Source organism: Mastomys coucha, unplaced genomic scaffold (assembly GCF_008632895.1).
Source record: "Mastomys coucha isolate ucsf_1 unplaced genomic scaffold, UCSF_Mcou_1 pScaffold1, whole genome shotgun sequence".
Taxonomy (NCBI): Eukaryota; Metazoa; Chordata; class Mammalia; order Rodentia; family Muridae; genus Mastomys; species Mastomys coucha.
Window position 1 is genome coordinate 43,750,799 of NW_022196891.1, and position 21,309 is coordinate 43,772,107.

A 21,309-nucleotide genomic window follows, 5' to 3' on the forward strand; every position below is an offset into this window, starting at 1 on the left:
CATGATAATGCAAGCAAACCTCACTAAACTCAAGTAGGTCACCCATGTAAAAATAGACATGATAATTAAAATAGACATGTAAGTGTGGGAAGGAAAAACATCGAAGAGGCCCCAACCCTACAAAAAAAATGAAAAATAAAAGTAAGAAATTCTAAGAATAGTACTAGTATTCCCTTGGGAAGAATAAAAAAAAAATTGGTTGTCCAATACCAAATGGTCAGCCCAGAATAGATACATACAAGTAACATTTTACAAATACAAATATGTGTGTGTGTATGCATGTATAGTGTGTATATGTAAATATATATCAACAAAAAAGTGCTTATGGAAAGGGAAGTAGGAAATGATGTAGTTACATTGTAATCTCCAGAAAGAATTTTTTAAATGGTTATGAAAGTCGGAGGAGAAAGTGTTTAGAAATTTTTCTATGGAAAGTTTAAGAGGGATGATGAGAGAGGCTAATAGAAGTAAAACTGACTAAAATTCATTAAAACATGTATGAAATGTCCACACATAAACAAATTTAAAATGTATATTGAAAACTCTAGAGCAATCACTAAAATGTATTTTAAAGTATTATGTGCAGTGGAGAGATATTAAAGGAAGTGTAAGTATTCTCAATTAAAAATGAATATGTGAGTAAATAAAAAGGAAAAGAAGAAACATATGCAATGGTTATAAAGTAAGCACATGAATGCATATTAAAAATTATAAATATAAAAGATATATATATATACAATCAATTTAAATCAACATTTCAATAAACCATTATATTACTGTATATTATTTATTGTATATACTATATAACATTTTCTAAATCATTTTAAATATGAAAACTAAGTACAGAATCAAATATATAAATTCTGTGTAAACAACCAGTGAAATAAAAGCTTGTATGGCTATGTTAATATGTAAAGAAACACGCTTTAAAAACGGAGGAAAAAATCACAGATAAAAATGAATATTAGATAATGGATGTGTATAAGACAAGATAGCTTAACAAACCTTTCTCTTTCTCCCTCTCTCTCTCCCTTTCTCTCTCTTTCTGTGTGTGTGTGTGTGTGTGTGTGTGTGTGTGTGTGTGTGTAATTAATGCAGAAGTGATATTGTTGAAAGGAGAAACATCCCAACAATGACTACTTTGAGCTTCAATATATCTCTTCCAGTATAGTACATTTCGAGCAGGAAGAAAAACAATAATGATCTATCCATCATGAATAATATTTTTAATCAAATTATCAATATTTATATTTATTGAATATTTTTTCAACATTCATAATCTTATTTTACCTGTACTGTGCTTATAAATTTTGAGGAGATGCAGTAATTTAATTCTTGTCTATGAAAGCCATCATTAAAATACAAGTATGTATTGAAGTATAGACGTATGATCACAAGTGGATAATGTTTATTAATTGGGACAGGTTCCTGTGTTAAAACTGCAAATTACAAGGGAATTATTAAGAACTATGCCTTTCCTTCATGGTTTTCCAGGAAACCAAATCAAGTATTCTTTCCAGAATAAAATATTTCTGTGAAACATTAACTATATTACAAGAAATTTCACAAAGAGAGATAATTTAAAAGTAAGAAGGTAGAAACAAAAACAATTCATATATATATACATATATATATACATATATGTATTCTTAGAAGCATTTTGCAGTATTATTATCTCAATGCAATTTTCTGCTTTTCTTTTTTTTATTAGATATTTTCTTTATTTACATGTAAATTTCTCCCTTCCCAGTTTCCCCTCTAAAAAACAAAGAAACAAACAAAAAACAACAAAAACAAACCCCAGCTGCCTCTCCACTCCCCATGCCTGCCACCCCACCCTCTCCTGCTTATTGGCCCTGGTGTAGGATTTGCTGAAGGAGGCAGAGGCAGGAGGATCATGAGTCTGAGGCCAGCCTGGGCTACACAATTTTCTGCTTTTCAATATAGAAATCTTCCAAGAAAAGGAGACATGATAATGTATCTGAATTGTGACCCAGGCAATGCTGGTAGCACTCTTTTAACAATTCTCTTCTCAACTGCTGAAAAACAAACAAACAAACAAAAAACTTACCTTGAGATCAGTCTTACTGTCAGTTTGCCTGTGAATGATTATATGAGGAAAAGCCTCGGGCCTTCATGGTCCAAGGAGAGCAGAGTCCATGGCTATCCCCAAAGTGACCACTCAGAGCCAATCCACATACCCATTATGTCATGAACCCGACTGTGATAATAAACATATTTTATTTTAATCTTTTGCTAATAGAGCTCTTTTTGTTCAACCATTAGTCGTACTAACATGATAAAGTCCTTAATGCATTACTTTTTATGAAATGCATTCAGCAGTTGAATGTCTGACAAAGATAATGAATTTCCACATTTAATTAGTAAAACTTTAATACTTTGCAAATTATAGAATTCCCTTTCTTATTGATCCATTTATTGCTCTATATAGTGATTTTAAGAATATTTTTCAGAAGTGCAAACTGTATCCTTGTTTATGGTTTCAAAGTGTTTCGCTGCAATTCTTTTTATGTAGCTTGTTCTGAATTTCACATCCAAGTATATGGAGTAATCAAAATAACCATCAGTTGCTTTCTGTTGAGCAATAACACATAACTGTGATTATTTCACCACATAAGCTTGTTTGGTTCTATACTAAATGACTCCACAAAGCTGTAATTTCTATGTTTATGTCACTTTCAAAAGCACTACTCTATTATTTGGGTACATAGAAGCACATGTAATTGTTCGATTACTGTCCGTTTTTCCTTAGTATATGTCATCCTCAGTTACAGGGCCTGCAAGAGAAAGAAGAGTATAAATAGATAGGCACGTAGATATAGATAGATAGATAGATAGATAGATAGATAGATAGATAGATAGATGATGGATGGATGGATGGATGGATGTATAGATAGATAGATAGATAGATAGATAGATAGATAGATAGATGGATGGATGGATGGATGGATGGATGGATGGATGGATGGATAGATAGATAGATAGATAGATAGATAGATAGATAAAAAGATAGATAGATAGATAGATAGATAGATAGATAGATAGATAGATAGATAGATAGATAAAAAGATAAAAAGATAGATAGATAGATAGATAGATAGATAGATAGATAGATAGATAGATAGATAAAACTCATGCCTAGTTCAACTGGATTTTAGTAGGATTTGCTTAATGTAATATCCTGGAATTAAAACATGAAATATTTTATATCTCTATTCTATATAATTTCATGAAATACTATCTATACTTCTGAAAATAAGGTATTATAGGATTATTGCTCATCTGTTTTATTTATCCTGAGCAGAGAATTTTGAAAGTATTTTCTTGTTTTTATAAATGTTTGCTTAATAATAAGTGGTATATGATTGGGTCAATATTTTATCAATGGCTTTGTTGTGAATTATGCTCATCTAGTGGTGAGATATTTTAGTTTATTTTATTCCATCAATTCAGTTATCCCACTGAAAATATTTTTTTTCACAAAATTGTACTAGTCATTCACAATGTTCTTGGTGCTAAGTTCTAGAAAGGAAGTCCTACAACATTTAGGCAATGTGGTGTGGCTTTTACAGGGAAGAATGTGTTCTCTTCTTTTAATATTAGAATGCTTATGTTTTAGCTTATAGTGTTCCAGTAAATTCTACATTTCTCTGATAAATAAGTTGTAGTCACATTGCTAAATTCTATCAAAAAGATAAAAGGAAACAAAGAAAGGAAGGAAGGAAGGAAGGAAGGAAGGAAGGAAGGAAGGAAGAAGGAAGGAAGGAGGGAAGGAAGGAAGAAGATAAGCATGATTGATACAGGCCTGTGTAAATTTCAAGATTCAAAACAACAATAAATAAACAGTGACAAAGCGATAGGCCTGTTCTAAGAGTGGACTGATAAACCAATACCTGTGTGACACCTGATGGAAGCTGCCTGCATATGCCTGATTTGAAATTCTTGGGTTTTGACATGTTCTCACAAGTTTACTTTCTGAAACACAAAGTTACATCCGACCTGAATGAGTAAAGGGTCAGAAATTAAGAGCACATACTGAGAATGAAACAGTTCTCTATTTTTCTGATTTAGTGAGGATTTGTGACCAATTTTATGGGATAAAAGAAAGTTTCCCTCCGTGGCAATTAATATATGTTTTTGTTCCATTTAATGGGAGATATTGTCAGTTGCCAATTCTCAACTTATATGTATTTTCAAGAAGCCATTTTTATCAATTTCTCACCATACTATTTCAATGGTCACACATTTAAATATTTATTCATTATTCTTATGTTGGCTTTATAGATTTTAATTAAAGTCCAGTAGTCAATTTGCAGCTGTTGTGGTACTAAGTTACATTCAGCACAGAATTTAAAGTATTGCTGTACTCTGACTGATAAATGTGTCAATGGAGCAATAATATCATTAAATGAAATCAATGGAACACATTGGAAAAATTAATAATGACAATGTAATAGTATCGTCCTCATTTACATTGAATTTGGTTATTTTGTTGTATTTATCCTTAATGACTGTGATAACACATTTGAGAACACCTGGTGTTTTATTTTTTTATGAACTCCAAAATACAAAGGCAAAAAGACTCAACTTTATCCATAAATAGCAAACAGAAATTCTAATCTATTTGTTATGTTAGTTAATTTTCTCCTTTCTGTGGAAGAACTACCTGACCAAATTCTCTCTAGGGAGGACACATTTACCATTAATCAGAGTTTGAAGGTAGAGACATGAAGTTTTTCTTGACTGGGAATGTGTGGTGACAGGAGCCTGAGTCAGAAATTTAGACTACATATAAAGTCAGGCAGCATATAGAGAAAAGCTACTCCTCAGAAGGAATTGCCCTTCTTGACACAACACAGCATTTCACACACATTTAAAGTAGATCTTCTCACTTCAATTATTGAAACCCAGAAATTCCTCAACAGACATTCACAGAGATTTGTCTTCTGTATCTAGTCAAGTTGACATTTAATATTTGCTATCATATACATCAAGAATGTTGTTGTATTGAAGATAGTTTACTAGCATACTGTGTATCTCAGTGGCCAAAGCTCAATGCGTTTCTCATTGACTGAGAGTTTAATTCTCCCTTGTGAGCTAAACAGTTGAACCTAAAGCCTCTTTGAATAGAATGAATTAGTAGTCAACTGTTTGGGAAAATGGTGCACACAGACTGGTGGTATCAGTCACAAGACTACAGTCTAATTTGTACATGTATCAGTTGCTCAAACTATAATATTTACTGGTGTCTGGTGCTGAAAACATAAGGAATAGTTAAAAAAAAAAGTATAAGAATGAATCATTAGGTTAATTTTCCATAAAGATTTATGCATAGAAAAACTTATCTTAGTGTTGCTGAATACAACAATTACAAAAAAGTATTGCAAAAATTTAGAAAAAGAGTTTTTATTCCAATAGTATATAAATGATGAGCAGTTTATTTAAACATTAAACATTTTTCTTTCTAAAAGGGATTACAAGTTAACTATAGTGCCACAAAACTGTGATTCCTGTATTTGTAACATTGAGGCATGAAGATCACAAGTTTCATGGTCTCCCTGTGAATTCAAGGCCATGCTAGGACAGTCTAGGTCCTTTCTTAGAAATAAATTAAGTGATGAGATGTGTAGATAGTTCAGTAGTTACAGCATTGCCATGTAAGCAAGAGGAGAATAGATTAGAGTACTGGAACATAAACAAATGCTGGAGAATCACATCACTTACTGCTAATAATGTAAATTCTTTAACAAAGAACATTTCTTTAGCACTAATTACTCAGGATAGAATTGATAAGAGGTTTGACAGACTCAATGCTTTACAGGAAGCCATCCTTTATATAGGGGTTCAAAATATTAAAACATGTTTAGATACCTCATGTGATACCAATTATGAAAGGATTTGTGTCACCCCTCTGCCCTACAATGGGTCGGAAATGTCCAGGAAACAGATACAAACACATCTGCATGGTGTATGGAACAATTCTCAATTTGCTATTGATATGGATACTGTAGATTCCCAGATCAGGGCCATCAGTCACTGCAGACTGAAGAGTTCTTCAGCAGCAGAATTCGCTGACTATTTTTCAAATTCAATCATAAATGTTGTTAAAGTTAATTCTTTATGAAATTTTCTTATAACTTTGGAAATTGTTATAGGATTATTTATTCTGCTTCTGTTTCTTCTTCTAGTCATCTTCAAAGACTTATCTGCTATCAGGTCTTCTCAAAGGGATATTTATATACATCTTATACATTATGTGAATGGAAAAGATGTCAGGAGTCATAGTAAAACAAACTAATAATAGCAGGAGATCTTCCTGAGATGGTCTGCGTTGGATTATAATATAATCTGCAACAGATTCACTCATATAGACAAGTCCTATGAAAGTTCATTTTAGGAAAGATCCCTGCTAATAATATGCTTTTCCTTCATTATTAAACATATAACAATAACTAGGTATTAGCAAACCCCTTTTGAGCAGACCTCTGCATATCTACAAAGATGTACTGTCTTGTAGTGTTGCTATATAGACAAATAGATGACTTTTTAAGTATTAATGATGATCTCATAAGAATTCCTAAAATTATATCAATTATTATTAAGTTATTTTATAGTAGGACTGCTATTAGGACCTTTTCTGATAGTCAAAACTGCAATGAGAACTCTGTCAGTCTCCCATGTGTCACCAGGTAATTGCCTCTTAATAACCAGACTTTCTCCTACTCAGAGTACATTCTAAAGTGTTATAAACCAATTAACTAAGATCATAAAAAGAGAACTAAGATTTATTATGGTGCTGGGAGAGAAAATAAAATATTGAATGGGTTTATCTATACAAAACTTCACTAATAACTTAGTTACAATTTCTAACTTTCAGTGAACCTGTAGAGCTGTGACAGGTGATGGATGCTTAGCCAGATAATTACTCCTAATGGATGTGTGTGTCAACATTCCCAGTTGTAAACTTCTATTTCAATTTAAGATTTGATTTTTTTGTGTGAAATTGTGATGAACTTTTTAGCATGCAATTCTGATACATGTATAAGTACTGAGAACAAGGAGAAGAGAATTTTTTGCCTTTCCCAGTTTAGAGAAGATTTTTTTTCATTTTCCCCACTTAGAACTTTTCCCTTGCTCTGCTTAGGACCTGCTTATGAACTTTCCATTTCTCCCCTTTTTCTTAGATAACTTTAATAGGAAACATTTTACCACTTACTAATAAATGCTATTATTACTTATCTTTTTTCTTATTATTTTTTCCTTTTTTTTCTTTTATTAAATATTTTCTCTATTTACACATCAAATGTTACCTGTTTTCCAGGTCTTGCCTCTGGAAACCCCCTATCCTACCCACCTCTCCCTGCCTCTATGAGGGTGCTTCTCCACCCACCCACCCATTCCAGGCTTCCCACACTGGCATTCCCCTACACTGAGGCTTTGAACCCCCACAGGATCAATGGCTGCTTCTCCCACTGATGTCCAACAAGGCAATCCTCTGCCACATACACAGCTGGAAACATGGGTTCCTCCATGTGTACTCCTTGGTTGGTGACTTAGTCCCTGAGAGCTCTGGGGGAGTCTGGTTGGTTAATATTGGTGTTCTTCCTATGGGTTGCAAACCCCTCACCTCCTTCAGTTCTTTCTCTAATTCTTCCATCTGGGACCCTGTGCTCAGTCCAATGGTTGGCTGTGAGCATCCACCTCTGTATCTGTCAGGCTCTGGCAGAGCCTCTCAGGAGACAGCCATATCAGGCTCCTATCAGCAGACACTTCCCAGCATCCACAATAGTGTCTGGGTTTGGTGTCTGTATATGGAATGGATTCCCAGGTGGGGTAGTCTCTGAATGGCCTTTCCTTCAGTCTCTGCTCCACACTTTTTCTCTGTATTTCCTCCCTTGAGTATTTTGTACCCTCTTCTAAGGACTGAAGCTTCCACACTTTGGTCTTCCATCTTGAGCTTTATGAGGTTTGTGAATTGTTTCATGGTTTTTCTGAGCTTTTAGGCTAATAGGCTAATATCCACTTATCAATGAGTACATATCATGTTTTTGTTTGTTTGTTTGTTTGTTTGAGCCAAGATTTCTCAGTATAACCCTTTGCAGTTCTGGAACTCACTCTGTCGACCAGGCTGGCCTCGAACTCATAATCCCACCTGCCTCTGCCTTTGCCTCTGCCTCTCAAGTGCTGGGATTAAAGGTATGGGCCACCACTACCCAGCATGTGTGTTCTTTTGTGACTGGGATATCTCACTCAGGATGATATTATCTAATTCTGTCCATTTATCTAAGAATTTCATGAATCATGGCTTTTAATAGCTCAGTAGTACCCCATTGTGTAAATGTACATTTTCAAAGTGACTCTTTTTCTTCATGTGACTTCTAACTAGCAGGCAGAAAGTTATCTGAGCTAGAAAACAAAGGCCACATTACTTAACTCCCTGCTGTTAGATTACAGGTGTCAATCACTTAAGCCCAGGCAGCTTTTTTTTTCTTTTTTAGATATTTTCTTTATTTACATTTCAAATGTTCTCCCCTTTCCTGGTTTCTCCAAAATACCCCCATCCCCTCCTCCCTCCCTGTGCTCACCAACCCACCCTCCCCTGCTTTTTACCCTCTGAAGGAGCAAGAAACTTTTTAGGACTCTTTAGAAGTTATCAGCATTTCAGTATAGTTAGTGAGCTCGAACTCTGGACACCCTCAGATGCTGAAGCCACACCAGAGTCCTACTCTAACCGTCCCCACTACCCTCTCCAGGCCAGGAGACTCTTGGCATTAGTCTTTGGTAGAGACAGTGAGAGAAAAACAAGCAAAAAGAAATAAACAAACAAAAAAGCAAACAAAAAAGAACAATCAAACATAAAAACAATACCTAAAAGCAAGAAAGCAAACAAACAAAGCACACAGGTGCCTTGTCCTTCTTGGGACCCATTTTGAAATAATTGGGTGTTCTTTTGCATAAAAATAAATAAATCATGAAAAGACTAATGGCGTGAGTCATATTCGACCCTAAAAGACCAAGACTTATGCAGAAGTAAGATATTTTTGGAGGAGGGTCTGTGAAAAGGAAAGAGAAAACACAAACTAATGGAAGGGACAAGGAAAGGCCATTTATTATATAAGATATTCATTTAATCCTATATTTCTCAAACATTTAATCTCATGATTGAGATACCTTTATAGAACACTACACAGTCTGTCCTGTCTGGAGGAATCACATAAAGTAATGATGGAAATACATGTGTCCACTCTGACTAATACCAGCAGTATTACTCCAAATCAATGTTATCAGAAATTGTGATTGAATTTAGAAGAAATCATTGTTATTAAAATACATTTAGGATAATTAATTCTTACTCATAAAAAGCTCATAGATAGTGTAAAAAATATGTTCTCATCAAAATGAGCACATAGTCGGAAAGAGAAAATAATTATCAAAGGAACAAAATGAATTAAAGGTTCAAGTCATTTTTCTCTTTACTCAAGCTTTGATATGTTAGACATTAATTCTTGGAAACAGTATCAGAATTTGCATGACTTTCAAAGTGAATAAAAAAATCATGACAGTATAATTTCAAAAGGATTATATTTGTGAGAAAGAAGATTGAATATGTTTTCCCAGAGGCATTATAAATACATGTCTGACTCTACAAAATCTAGTACAAATGACGAAATCCCAATTAGTATTTCCTGCCATGCTCAAATAATATGTGGAAATGAAAATTAGTTTTATATTGGTTTTCTTATATTTAACTTCTTCAATTTCTAAATTCTTATTAAACAATATGACTGCAAAATAAAACAGCCAAAGGTAGATATCCTATTTCCATCTTAAATATTGCTTATTATATTTTCAGTTAAACCAAATACTTTATAATTAAGTGGCTAGTCTTGAATTAATTTTATAGGAACAGAGAAATGGCAAACATACTTATTACTTCAAGTGCAGATTAAAGAATCCCTTACCTATTTATCACCTACTAAAAAAACTATACTTCTATAACATATTTATTATTATACCAGCAGATTAAAATTTTGCTTATGTTTTATCATCTTCTATTAAGCTATATGTCTTATACACTTAAAGTAGGGTTTCATCATTCTACTGTTTGCTCACAATGTGATACAAAAATGGATTTAGCAGGTTCAGAATAGTAATTGTGTTAATGTCTAATGCAGTAATTTTCAGCAGATATTAAACACTCAATATTGCTAGAAAGCAAGGCAATGTGACTCCTTGCTCAACTTAATGAAACTGTTCTGTTTCAAAGTTTGTAGCATTGACATTTGAATCGTTGCAGACTACATAGAGGGAGAATATCCAAGACTGTATTTGAATGGCCAGAAAAACTCCAAAGAGAATCCAATAAAAACAAAAGTAAAACAGAACAAATTAAATAGCAATTTTGTATGTTGAAAGAATAAGTGAGTGGAATCAAATGCTAACTTCCAGGTAAGTGTATTTATGTTCAAAAATATAATCCTTTGAAATAATTTGTAGATATTTAGAATTAATAATTTTTACTCATTAATATTATTATTTAATGTGGAGATATGTAATCCATAAAACTTGATCAACTTGGGGTATTTTTATATGATATTAAAGAATTCATTACTGGAAAATATGTTTAGTATTTAGAAAATATGTAATATCACCTCATAATTGGAGGATCCACATTGAAAGATACCAATTCATATCTGTAACAAGATTTTAAAAGCCTACAATCATTCTTTTCAAAGAATGTACATCAAAGAAATATTAGACCCTCGATAATGAACACAAAAAGAATTGTTATCCTATATGACAGCTGTCAATTAAAGAAAAAAATGATTTCCTTGTAAAATTATGTGGAGGTTTAGGGCTAATGTGAAGATTGTTCACAAATAGTCCACAGCCTAGTTTGTACACCAGAATATTTAAATTCTGAGCATCCATCAATCCTCGGTACTTGAAGATCTTTGGATCAAAGTGGCAAAAGTTCATATCTTGCAGATGGCACATATATATGTTAAACTTCTGAGCCATAAAGTGATTGTAAAGTTTGAAATAGTCCATATAACCACCAAACAACCATCAATTTTGATAACAGATTATGTACAATCTAATGGTTCTCATGAATTGTCTTATGCATGGTAAGATAATACTTTATACAGTTAAGGTAATGGACAGATAGTACACTTCACAAAGTTTTCTGTATATTTATTTTCTTATTTTCTTCCTGTAAATATGATGCTTAACAAGAAATGATGTGTGTGACAACTTACATGGTACAGTGATTCCCTTTATTTATCATTATACTTTCTGACCCATACAATGTATGGTTACAGGCTCAACAAGCATGCATAAGGCTTTGGGTTTGATATCTGCATGATATAAACTGGTGAGTGGAACCGGCCTGCAGCTCCACTCGGGTCTGGGTCACCTTTAGCCAAAGGTTAGATATAAACCTGAAAAATGAAACGGTCGGGGCACAAAGAGAACGGAAGCCAAGTAGGTTTATCTAGCATCTCTTTACTTGGGGATATTTTGACATTTATAGGCAGGCAAGAAGTGAAACCGAAAATCTCCAGGCACAAGATATATGCATAACGTAAACACGGTAGCAGATGTGAGACGCCAAACTATGGAAACTCAAAGTTCTCAAGCAGATAGGTGTGTTCACAAGTGAGTGATTCCTCAGGCAAGTAGGCATGTCAGCAGCTAGGGATAACTTCCAGCCTCTTGTCTTCAAAGGCGACTGCAATGTAGTGGGACATTGTTTAGCCCCAGCAGGTGGCCGCCTATAGGCTCTGGCTGTCAGCTCTGAGCTGAGGGGGGCGGGGAAGGGCGCTAACAAACTGGTACAATAACACACACCTGTAATTCCAACACTCAATAGCCTGGACAATATAACATCTTTTCTCAAAATCAAGAAAGTGAAATAACAACCACAACAGAAAAGTATATGTATACACATTTTCACTTCCTACAGGTCCAGATATTCTATCATGTTCTAACAGAAAAGAAATTGTTCAAAAATAAACAATATTTTAAAATTTAAATAATTTTACAATATGCCATTTCATTCATATTGTCCAACGTCATCCACTGAAGGATGTGGATTTTCTGTTGTCTGTTTTATCAATCATTGTAGATCATTCTTCAATACAATACTTAAATACTGTCGTGATGAAGCACTGTGCATTCCAGCGTTCCAGTAAATATATTGGCATCCTAATGTTATATTATATCCTTCTATCATTTACATTACTCTATCTTGCCATCTAGGAATTGCAGAATAACACATAATGAAATCAAAACTTTAAGCATGATCCAATGTTATTATTAGAAATATAATAATGTTATATGATTTATATTACAGTATAGTTTTATTTATTCTACTTTATCATTAGATAATTTTTATCAATGTTGATATATATTTATAATGTCTGCTATTCTTGATTGTCAAATTGAATATATCTGGAATGAACTATAATTTGGAAATGGAGGGCATACCTGTGACCTGCTGAAGACTGGAAGATACAAGCTTTTCATGTGTGGGCTGACACACCCTCTTAATCTGGCTCAGCATAATTTTAATGAAGATCTAATGCCACACATTTAATCTGGGACATACTTTCTGCTGAAGGCTTAATAAGGACAATGGAAGAAGGAAGGTTTCTTTGGTTCTTTGACTGGTTTTACTTACTTTGCTAGAATTTCTAATGGAGACTACTTCTTCATGATTTCAGCTTATTCACAAGACCATCTGAAAGACCCAGCCTCATAGAATGAAGTAAGTACTAGATTCTTAGACTTTCCATTCATAGATGGCCATTGTTGGGTTAGTTGGACTACAGCCTATAAGTCCTTCTGTAGTTCTCATCTTAAATCATATGAAGAATATGTATAACATGTTCTTTATCTACTTTAATAATAACTGAAAATCAGAAAATATTGAAACCAAATAAATCTTTCTTCATTAAAGTTCCATCTCTCATCTTCTTTCTGTGATGGTTCAATTCTTGGAATTTACTACAAGACTGGAGCTACATTATAACTAATGGTTTTTCCTGGACCTTGTCACATAATGGTCATCTTGTGATGCCCTTGACTCCTATGAGTCCTTCAATCCTTCCTCTCCCTCTTTAACAGGATTTGCCAAGCTCCACATAATGTTAGGTTTGCCATTTGTTCCATCAGCTGCTGGGTGAAGCCTCTCTAATGATAGCAGAATATTATTATTAGTGTCATGTGTGTGCTCCATCTCAAGGCAGAGGCCTCAAGCTGATCCAGTCATTGGTTGGTCCTTCCCTTAGATTTTGCTCCATATTTTACCCCTGTACATCTGCCAGGCAGGACAAATTGTGTGTCAAATGTTTGCTAGCTGGGCTGTTATTCCAGACCTTTCACTGGAAGTATTAGCTGGTTACAGGTGATGGTTGGTTCAAGCACAATATCCCCCACTGCTAGGAGTCTTAGCCACCCTCATAGATTCCTAGGAATTCCCATGCTCCTAGATTTTGAGATTGTCCCAGAGATACCACTCTACCCCAATTCAGTTGTCTTAGGGCATCAACACCTATCACAATAGTCACAAATAATATAAAATATCTTGGTGTAACTAACAAAGCAAGGGAAAGTCCTATATCACAAGAACTTCAAGTCTTTGAAGAAGATATTAAAAGATGGGAAGATCTTCCTTTCTCATTGGTCAGTAGGACTGCCATAATAAAACTGGCTATCCTACCAAAAGCAATCTACAGGTTTAATGCAATTCTCATAAAAAAATCCAGCGCACTTCTTTACAGACATTAAAAGAATAATACTCAACTTGATATGGAAAAAGCAAAAATTCCTGGAAAGCTAAAACTATACTGTACAGTTAAAAAAAAACTTCCGGTATCAAGCAATTTTAAATAAAAATACATGATAAATAAAAATATACAGGTTGATCAATCAAATCAAGGAATCAGAAGAATCCCACACACCTATAGACACTTGATTTTTGACAAAGAATTCAAAACTATACAGTAGGGAAAGAAAGTATCTTAAATACATGGTGGTAGTCTAACAGAAGGTCTGCATGTTGAAGAAAGCAAATAGATTTATATATATATATATATATATATATATATATACATATATATACATGTATGTATATATATGTATATATACATGCATGTATATATATGTATATATATATATATATATATATGTATATATATATCATCCAGCACAAAACTCAAGTCCAAGTGGATCAAAAACCTCACCATAAAACTACATGCAATGAATTTGAGAGAAAAGAAAGTGGGAAATAGCCTCGAATGAATTAGCACTTCAACCATCAAATTCCTGAGCAGAATGCAAAGAGCTCAAGCACTAAGATCAACAATTTAAAAATGGGAACTTAGGAAGTGGAAAGGCTTCTGTAAGTCAAATGACCCCATCAGTTGGAGAAAAAAGCAGCCTACTGACTGAAAGAAGACTTTCACCAACACATCTGTGTGAGGGCTGACATCCAAAATATAAGAACTCAAGAAACTAGACACCAACCAGTAAAGAAACCCAATTTAAGAATGTAGTACAGGTCTAAATAAGGAATTCTCAAATGGATGAATTTCTAATGTCAGATAAGCATTTCAAGGTACACATTGAATTCCCTATTTTCTTTTTTCCCTTGTGTGTGAGGTAGGGACTCTACTATAAAATTTTTCTTAGTCTGAAACTTGCTATGTAGGCCAGACACTAGGATTCAACCTACCACTGCTTCCTGAGGGCTGAAATTAAAGTTGTGGACTACGCAACCAACTCTTAATAAAAATACCAAACAGATACCAGTGTACTCAACCAGTTAAACATGCAAAATTAAAAGAAAAAGAAAAATATTTATATTATGTCCTTTTCTTCCCCTATTATTCTTACCAACAGACAATTTTTACTTGATTATGCATTGATGAATATGTATTTAAATGAAAAATTAGTTTTAATGCAATAGAGACTGAACAATAATTTTGTGCAGTACATAAATAACATGTTATGCATTTTAAAATATAGTATGATATAAATATATAATGCAGAACAATAACTACTTGCAAGTTACATATTATGTTATAATATATTTAATGCAAATATGTATACTTTTATATAATACACATAATGTGATTGAGTATTTTCAACTTATGTATGTTAAAATATATATCTTTTTTAATTTAAAAAACATATTAAAAACCAATTCTTCTTTATGTAATACACCCCATCTCAATTTGGCTTCCTCCACCCCTTGCAACTCCTTCCTCCCATCCCTATTCTCCAAATCATCTCTTTTCCTTGAAAAAAGAACAGGCTTCCAAGAGGCAACAACCAGACACTACAAAACAGGATACAATAAGACAAGCTGAAAGGCATCTTGTCTAGACTAGCCAAAGCAACAAAATAGGAGGAAGAGTCCTGGGAGCATGTAAAAGAGTCAAAGGCACACCTACTCCTACTGTTAGGAATTCCACAAAGCCATCAACCTAACAGCCATAATATATACAAGAAGACCATGTGCAAACCCTTGTAGGACCAGTGCTTGCTGCTACAGTGTCTCTGAGCTCACATGAGCCCTGATTAGCTGATTTGAATGGCCATGTTCTTTTGTGGCACTACGTTGCTTCTGATTCCCAACAGTCAACTCTTATCCACTTTTCCAGGGTTCCCCAAACTGCAATGGGAGAAATCCAATGGAAAATCCATATAGTGTCTTCTATGGTCTTTCCATCAGCTCCCAGCAGCAGCTGGAGGAAGGTTCTCTGGTGACAACTACACAAAGCACTGATCTATGAGTATAACAAAATGTCACTGAGAATGTCTCTATCTCTAACTCTCCATCTCTCTAACAAACACTCTCTCATATATATAATTTTTGTTTGTTTGTTTCTTTTCAATGTTTTCAAATTTGGTTCTACTGTTAAGTGTCTGGGCTCCCCAGTCTTTGATTCTGGCCAACCAGTTGTCTTTGAACAAAGGTTTCCTTTTACGTTATTTCTTCATTCATTTAGTTTACTAATTGTCTAATAGTGAAGAGAGAATTCCAACCAAAGACTGTGTTAAGAGTTATAAACAAAGTGGAGATCAGTTTCGATCTTTTCAGTACTATCTTTATATCCCAAGTTAGAAATCCTGTGCAATGTCCTCACAGACTTTCCTTAGGTACTTAAGAAAGAGTATTCTTTGTAAGCATTAATTTACTACATAAAGCAAAACACTTAAAACTTCTAAAGAAATAGGTTTTACATGACTACCCTATTTTCTTCCTTCCTCCCTTTCTTTCTTTTTCCTTCTTTCTTTTCTTTCTTTCTCTCTTTCTCTCTTTCTTTCTTTCTTTCTTTTTCTTTTTCTTTTTTCTTTTTCTTTTTTTGCAAAAGACACATTGAATCTATATTATCTTAGTGTTTCTTAGTGTTTGGATGATATAAATGATGATATGTAGACAATCAAATTGTAGATGCTCCAGTCGCACTTAGAAGGTGGAACAAAATAATCATGGGAGGTAGAGAAAGGGATGGACCTGGGAGGGAGAGAGAAAGGGGAGGAAAGAGGATGGGTAGGATCAGACGTGAGAGGAAACAAGGGAGAAGTACAGCTGGTCAGGAAATTGAGAGGGGGCATGTAGCAGTGGGGGATGGGGAGCTGGGGGTAGACACTAGAAAGTCCTAGATACAAGGAAAGCAAGAGGTTCCCAGGACCCAATGGGGATGACATTAGTTAAAATACCCAACAAAGGGGAGAGAGAACCAACAGCAAACATATCCAGTGGCTATGGACAGCTTCCAGTTGAGGGATGTAGCCACCCACCCATCTCAAAAATATTAACCCAGAATTGCTCTTGTCTAAAGGAAATACAGGGACAAAAAAATGGAGCAGAGACTGAAGGAAAGGCCATCCAGAGTCTGCCCCACATAGAGATCCATCCCATCTACAGACATCAAACCCAGACACTATTGCTGGTGCCAAGAAGTCCTTGCTGAAAGGAGCCTGGTATGGCTGTCCCCTGAAAGGATCTGCCAGAGCTTAACCAATACAGATACTGATGCTCACAGCCAACCACCATACTGAGCACAGGGACCCCAGTTGAGGAGTTGGGGGAAGAACTGAAGGAGCAGAAGAAGTTTGCAACCTCATAGGAAGAACAATATCAACCTACCAGAGCTCCAGAGCTCCCAGGGACTAAACCACCAACCAAAGAGCACCCATGGAGTGTCTCATGTGTGGAGCTCCAGCTGCATATGTAGCCAAGAATGGCCTTACCTGGCATCAGTGGAAAGGAAGGCCCTTGGTCCTGTGGAGGTTTGATGTCCCAGCATAGGGAGATGCTAGGGAGGTGAGGAGGGAGTGGGTGGGTGCATGGCGGAGCACCCTCATAGTAGCAGGGAAGAGGGGGGACAGCATAGGGGGTTTGTGGAGGAGATAGCAGGAAGGGGGCAACATTTGAAATGTAAATAAATAAAATAACCAATTAAAAAAAGAAGAAAAGAAAAAAGAAAAAAAACTATTTTGTCCTGTTAGCAAAAGGAAAAACAAAACAGTATATTTATCTATATTTATCTGTTATATTATTTTGATCTCATGATCCTTTATACAATCTTTAATTTGTTGAGCCCAGCCATGTATGTTAAAAAGGACAATACACTTGAGAAAAAATAATATTACAGCCATTAGTACCCTCAGAGCTCCCAGGGACTAAATCACCAACCAAAGAGTACACATGGTGGGACAATGGCTCCAGCAGCATATGTATAGTAGAGGATGGCCTAGTCAGTCATCAATGGGAAGAGAGGCCGTTGGCCCTATGAAGGTTCTATGCCCCAGTGTAGGGGAATGCCAGGGCCAGTGAGCAGGAGGGAGTGGGGTGGTGATAGCTCTGAGGGTACTAGTTAGTTCATATTGTTGTTTGTGCTAAGGGGCTGCAAACCCTTCATCTCCTGGGTCCTTTCTCTAGCTCCTTCATTGAGGATCCTGTGCTCAGTCCAATGGATGGCTGTGAGCCTCTACTTCTGCATTAGTCGGGCAATGTCAGAGCCTCTCAGGAGACATCTGTATCAGGTTCCTGTCAGCCAGCACTTGCTGATATCCACAATAGTTCCTGGATTTGGTGATTGAATATGGGGAGGATTCCCAGGTGGAACAATCTCTGGATTGTCCTTCCTTCAGTCTCTGCTCCATAGTTTGTCCCTGCAACTTCTTCCATGGGTATTTTGTTCCCCAACACACACACCATTTCTTAAATGAATGTAACCTGCTCTCTGTGGGCTGAGAATGATGACAATCACTGAAGTCAAATAGCTTTGACCATAGCAGGAAATTTGTATCCAAAAATCGTGCCTAGAATTCATTCCTTGGCGCAGTAGAAATATCAACTCTCAGCTTAGCTATGATGGAGATAAAATCCTTTGGTGATATGAGGGTCATTGAAGTACAGCCTTATTACAATGAACTCTAATGTCTATAATTTGTTCTTATTTTGGGCTTGTACCACAGTAAGATCCAAGACTTTAAGCTCTACTAAATACAAAAACAAACAAACAAAAAGACTTTATATATTTATGTTCTTTAAAAAAATACTAGTATTGATGTACTATTTTAAAATATACAGTTAATATGTTTGGAGTTATTTAAAATTTATACTGAGAAAAATGTATATATTTTCAGTATTGCTGTAGACAAGCATCTACATACGACTGTTAAATTGATTGTTGTTTTATATCAAACAACTTTTATAATACTCATTTTTATTGTTATACTATTTTTTACATTTTAAAGAATATGACAAAAAAGGCATTTTAGATATTGAAGGGGGTCTTTGGGAGGAGTTGGGGTACAAAAGGGAAACAAGAATGTGATTTAATTCTATTTACTTAAAATATTTTTTTAATGTTAACAAATTCAGATAAATTGAAATCATGTAAAAAAGTTTCTGAGTTAAAAAAGAAAAATAACTGTGTATAAATATTAGTAGAAATTTCAAGAAATGACTTAAAGTATGCTGAGGAACCAACATTTCCAACATTTAACTTGTTTCTTTACATCTGTACAGGTATTTATGCATAGTGCTTTTCAAATTGTTAAAAATAATGAATGAATATAAACTCTCTAACAAATCACTGTGAAAAAGTTCCTAAAGTGGTGTGCTTGAATAAACTGATCAAATTAAACATCATAACAGATTACTTGTTATGTTACAGATAAAGTGCTTACTTCTGATTGACAGTATTAAAAAGAGTCCAAATATACTGTTGAATGGACAGTGTTGGCAATAGGAGTTTTTTGTCTCCAGTAAAATGATTTCTATGACCTGTGTGTGTGTGTGTGTGTGTGTGTGAACAATTACTCTCTTAGTTTAATGAGTTTAATAAAACTTAATGAAACATCGTCAAAATTAATGGAGCAGTCTAAAATGCAAAAGAAAACAAAGATTGTCCTATTACTACAGACCAAACATTTGAAAAAGTCAGATGTTATGGTTGGGGATATGATTGAGTATAACTATGAAAAAAGAACATTTAGAAGGAAGTTCTAGGTTTTTGTTAAACAAAGTATAGAAGCTTAGATTTGGGAATTTCTTTTTTCTTTCTCTCACCTCTATCCTTCCTTCTGTTCTATCTAGGAGAGGAAGATGAATGGGAAAGGGAAGAAGCAAAAAGGGGGTGGTTTAGGTAGGATAAGATAAAAAGGTAGATTACTGAGTCTACTTTTAGACTAAGGAGCATTAACAAGCCAAATATTTTTACATTTTGTATGGACTTTTTATATTTATACAGATTACTATGTATATATGTTTCAACTCTTATTTAAGATATTATACCTAATCAACTCACTGAAAATGCGATATAAAGTTTTAGTCATTTTGGAAGCTGTACTTACAATCTGTTTAGGATAAGTAAAAAATGTAAGTTATATTATATGAAAAGACATTTTTAGTTTGGTAATCCAAGTCATGATAGAAAATTATTTAGGTACAGAACTTTAGACTCATTAAGATAGGACAGATAATAGAGTACTTTCTTCAAGGTTGCCAAATTCATATGGATTGAACATTGTGAATGCAATTTTTATCTGATAGTTTTCATAATTGTACTTATTATATATAGTTGATTGATGTTATAGAAAATATCTTTTATAAAAGGGAATGATATAGGAATAGTTTCTTATGTCCTGCATAGACATATAACCTGTCAATGAGGACTGCTGGGTCTAGACTCATTCAGAGAAGATACACTTAACCCTCAAGAGACTTGAGGACCCAGGAAGTGGGGAGGTTTGGTGGGGTAGAGGTGGCGGTGGAAGGGTGGGGCCATCCTCTTGGAGATGGGGGAGGAGGTACGGGATGTGGAACAGTCAAAGAGTGGACCTGGAGGGGAATAAATTCTGGACTATTAAAAAAAAAAGATTAAAGAATAAATAAAAAGAAAAAATGAAAAAAATCTATTGGCCAATAATCTGAGGTAAAATTAGAAGGTGGGGCATCTGGTAGAGACAGAAACTGAGAAAAAGTAATTTTTTTCACTACCAGAACTTTGAAAAATTCAGATGTATGAAAATAAGAACAGGTAACTAGCCATGTGAGAGACATAGAATTATATAAATGGGTTAAATAATTCATGAGCTACTTGGAACAAGCCTGCCTTATGACCTAAGCACATATTCATGACTATGTAATCATTGGAACTGGCACATAGTAGGAAAAGGCCACAGTTACTGTTGTGATTTGAATATACTTAGCCCCGAGAGAGCATGATTTGGAGGTATGAGCTTCTTAGAGTAGGTGTGGCCTTGTTGGAAAAATTGTGTCACTTTGGGCATGGGTTTTAAGTTCCTCTCCCTAGCTGTCTGGAAGTCAGCCTTCTCCTAGCATCCTTCAGATGGAAAATGATGTAGGACTCCCAGCTCCTCCTGCACCATGCCTGCCTAGATGCTTCCATGCTCCAGCCTTGATGATAATGGTCTGAACCTTAGGACGTGCAAGCCATCCATGATTAAATACTTTCCTTATAAGGGTTCCTTGTTCATGGTGTCTCTCCACAGCGATAAAACCCTAAGTCAGAAGTTGGTGCCACGGACTGGCTTCTTGCTGTGAGAGGGCTGACCTTGACTTTGTTTGTATGAACGTGGATTTTTGTACTTTCGGTTTAGAAAACAATGAACTAATTTAAGTGGAGCTTATGGGCTCTCCTAGTAGGAATATGGAAGTCTTTGCTACTGAGAGTGATCTGAACTGTGGAGACCTGGTCCAAGATGTTTCACTGGAAAAGAATATCAATATGTGGCCTA

General features: G+C 34.9%; 1 long non-coding RNA gene across 1 annotated transcript in view; it reads left to right on the forward strand.

Annotated features, from left to right (window-relative positions):
• Positions 1 to 21,309, forward strand: part of LOC116070474 — a 44,148-nt gene that overhangs the window by 10,402 nt on the left and 12,437 nt on the right. The window contains exons 3-4 of the long non-coding RNA XR_004110414.1: positions 10,319 to 10,470; positions 12,750 to 12,793. This is a non-coding gene — a long non-coding RNA (uncharacterized LOC116070474). The remainder of the gene's footprint in view (positions 1 to 10,318; positions 10,471 to 12,749; positions 12,794 to 21,309) is intronic.